Source organism: Pinus tabuliformis, chromosome X, assembly GCF_031772625.1.
Source record: "Pinus tabuliformis cultivar Carrire ecotype Pingquan chromosome X, CPIR1, whole genome shotgun sequence".
Lineage (NCBI taxonomy): Eukaryota > Viridiplantae > Streptophyta > Pinopsida > Pinales > Pinaceae > Pinus > Pinus tabuliformis.
The window spans coordinates 1584065746-1584070194 of NC_142308.1; positions in this window are offsets into that span (position 1 = coordinate 1584065746).

Sequence of the window (4449 nt, forward strand, 5' to 3'; positions counted from 1 at the left end):
CTCCACACAACTACCGGGGGTACTTACCTTCCCTCAGAATGACAGTTGTGTAAAGAGATGTAAAGTTTGATGAGGATAAGGAAATGATATGCTCTCTTGAGAGGGAGTTTCAAGTCCCACTAGAAGAGGAGCTTTTAGCTCCAAATGAGGAGCCTCAAGAGGAGTCTTATGAATTTGTGGAGAAACCACAAATGGAGGAGCAGAGAGGAGGAAGAGTGGAGACATCCACTCAAGTAGAACCATCCAAAGATGGTAGGAAGAGAACCAGGGAAATTGATAGATTAGTGCAGGATGGGGGGGGAGAATGTGGGAGATCCTTTAAATTTGCATAGGAAAAGGACGTCACCTGAGAGGTACATCAACTACATGGCTCTAATGAATGATATTGTAGAGACTAAGCCATCCTCTTTTGAGGAAGAAGTTGGGAAAATAGTTTGGGTTGATGAAATGGTGGAATAATATGAATCCATCATGAAGAGCAATTTTTGGGAAATGGTCCTGTTGTGGCCACAACTACCACCCTATCAAAACTTGCCTTGGCAGCAATTCTGAATGGGTCCCCTAAAAGTTGGCCTTCTACCTCTTTGAATGATCTGTTTAGTCCCAGAGACTTTAACTCGTTGCCGAGCCAAATTTTTAGTTCTTAATGGTCAAGCCCCCCTTTTAATCCCTATTGCACGGTCCATTCATCACCTAGCCTAGCCCTCCATTCATTCCCTCCATCGGAACCTTTTCAGCCCTCAAAACCTTCTATCACATCATTATTCCCATCATAACCCTTTATAGTGGAAATACTTCGCAAAACATGCATAAATCCCTTTTTTGTGGCCTATCACAATTAACACTGCACACTTTTTCCTTCCGGACCCGATGGCATTATCAACCCAAATTCATAATTTTCGGGTTTGGAACCATGTCGCAAGTCGCTATCGGCCAAGCCCAAAGGCTATATATATATAAGGCGCATATGGTATACCAGACCCGACGGCTGTATTAACCCCGATATATATTTTGTCGGGTCCGCCCCCCCCCAATCGCTATCGCAATCGGTGGGCCCAAGGGTGTTATATATATATATATATATATATATATATATATATATATATATATATATATATATATATATATATTGCGCCTGGTATACTGGACCTGCTGGGTATTAAAATGCATTATCAACCCAAATTCATAATTTTTGGGTCTGGAACCATGTCGCAAGTCGCTATCGGCCAAGCCCAAAGGCTATATATATATATAAAAGGTGCATATGGTATACCAAACCCAATGGCTGTATTAACCCCAATATATATTTTATCGGGTCCACCCCCCCTCCCAATCGCTATCGCAATCGGCAGTCCCAAGGGTGTTATATATATATATATATATATAGATATATATCTATATATATATATATATATATATATATATATATATATATATATATATATATATATATATATATATATATTGCGCCATGGTATATTGGACCCGCTGGGCTATTAAAATTATCGCAATCGGCTGGGCCCTAGGCCTACACATATTGCGATATGGCAGACCAGCCGATCTGATTAAACATAATATATATGTCATCGGGTCCACCCCTCCCCTTTTTCAAATTGCTATCGGTGGGGTCTAGCGCTTATGCATAAGGTGTAACACCATAGGCCGAACCCGCCGATGATTTTAGGCTCGGACATATAAAATTTGAAGTCTAGTTGTCCAGCCCGAACGCATGTTTTTCCCATGTTTCTTATGTATTCGATAACATGTTATGGTCGCGTTTTTTTATGGAAAATGCCATATGGCAGACCCGATAGGGTTTAGGTTCCCGCCCATAGTATTTCAAGTCCAGGTTTTGGGTTCCGCTCTGTGTTTTGCGAGGATTTGCAACGTAAAGCAGATTTATGTTCATGGGGCTTAATCAGTGCATAAATTAAAAGGAAGGGGGAATTCTTTCACATTTGATGATTTAAACGCAAGATTCATGTTTTGTAGGCCTGTTTTCCATATGTCTCACAGTCATAGCTGATATAAATTATTTTGCAGGCAAATTCGAGCAGACCCGATAACGGATAAAGATGAGTTGTATCTAAATGACACCTCTACTCTACCTGTGTCAGCATTGCAAAACACACTCTGTGAAAGGGAAGACGGACTGCCAAAGTGCATAATAACCTTTAAGAGGGTAGTTAGAAGTAGTGTAGATAGGATTTAATACATAGTGGTTAGCTATTTTATTTTGTTGATTTAACTGAAGTCTTCTTCCCAGAAGCAATCTTTCAACACTTATTATAGTTCACGAGGTCCCTTAAAACCCATCGGAACTAACCATCCCAAGTGAAAGCAGGCCTAATTGGGGTCTGTGATTGGGCTAGTTTCCCTTGTTGGTATAGCGAAATTTGGCCATGTCAACAGGTCCCAAGACTAGCAGATAAATCAATTATGGGTTCGAGATGGATATTCATGGTTAAGCATGTAGAAAACAAAGTCATAGAGAAGTATAAGGCCAGATTTGTGGCCAAAGGATTCTCTCAATTTGAGGGAATTGACCATGAGGAAGCTTCTCCCACAGCAAGGTATTCATCCATTAGATCAATTTTTGCACTGGTTGCGTAGCGTTGAGAAATCCACATAGTGGCAGTTAAATGATTTTGTTTATTATGACATTATCCCGTGATGTTTTTCATTATTATTATTTGATCTTTTGGACTATATTTTCTTATCATCAAGATTAATGCCAAGAAACAAATAGAAGAGAACACAAGATATAAGCACGTTACCAGGGAAAAACCCCCTCGAGGGGAAAACTCAGTCACAAATTCTTCCTTCAGTAGATTCAAAGATGAGACGACCAAGACCCTTACAATCTAGACCCAAGACATATTCCATCAAGTCATCCTTGAAATTGTGATATTACCAAGACCTTGAATGTGGTAGCACTGAATCCTTCACATTGTGGTTACTAGCACCGAATCCTTCACAGTGATGTATCAGAGAAAGTCTCCAATGTAATCCGCATTATCTTAGAGAGGTATGTCGATCTTGTCTTTTGAAATCATTTCTGCACTTAGACCAAAAAGTGTCCACTGTACTATCATCGAAATGCATCTACCATAGTTACTTATATGAGCTCCTTCCTGCAATGATACCAAAATCATCTCATTGTTGTGACAATGATATTGTGTTATTGTAGTAGCACCAAAATTGTAGTACCACTAATCCTTAATGCGCATTTCATCCAAAATTCCCTTACTGTGATATCCAAACTTCACTTCATAGGTAATCCAAACTTTTTCACTATGATTGATGTGAAGTTCTCACACTTATATATATAGTTGTTTTTCCATGAAATAGGCCGACATGAATCCATGAATAGTTGTGTCTCTATTTAAGGTTAGGCCAACATGTAAGCTAACCGGTAGGCCAACTTGATGAAGATTTGTTTGAGGTTGATGGCAAGGATGACTTGATGAAGGAGTCTTCATACAGGAATTGACTTTTACAACAACCTAAAGCCTACAATGGAGGCTTGACCTAAGGCAATTGACCCAAGGATGAAACCCATGCTTTAACAAGTCAATTAATAATAAAATTCTTTTGCTTTCATTTTACAAATATTACATTTTGACTTCAAGTACAATTATGAAGATTGAACCTAGTTACATCCTTCAACGCTCCCTCTTAAGTAGGGGGGTATTCATATTTACATATAATCATAGAGGTACATGGAATATCTCAAAACACATAATCTATGAAGAAGTTTAGGCACCGCAATGCCATGGACTAGATTCCTGACCAAGGCAATCTATCCATTGGTCTCTCAACAATTTAGGCACCACAATACCACGAACTAGACTCCTGACTAGGGAAATATATCCGGGAGGGACTAAGATGGAATCAACCTTTCAACCTCTCTAGGTACCATCATGATTACATGCTAACCATCAACTTGAGGATCCAGGTGTGTGTTCGAAATTAGAGTTCTATAACCAACACCACCTTTCCAACTTCGGGACCTAGACATCAACATAAAGTGTCGACCAGATGTCCTCCCAGGAAATGCTTCACCCACAAAGCCTCAACACTCCTTGTTCCAACAGATCAAGGACAACAAATCTCTCTCGATCAACATGATCGGTAACAAGCGTACTATCAACACCTTCAAGATATTTACATGTACAAACATAATTCTAATCAATGATATACTTTCACATGTTTATAAACAAATACAAACCTCTGGGGTCATTCTAGATGTTGCTTCTCAACTCAGTATGACTATCAACCGAGTATTTGATATAATATTCCTCAATCATATACTTTCCTTTCATATTTCACATGCAACAACATATCCTTCAATCAGATCCAGCTTTCCTTCTTTCAACAGCACCTCAAAATGCATTCTCCAATTTCCTTCTCTCACCCATGGCCTTCACTACAACTTACGGTTGATAA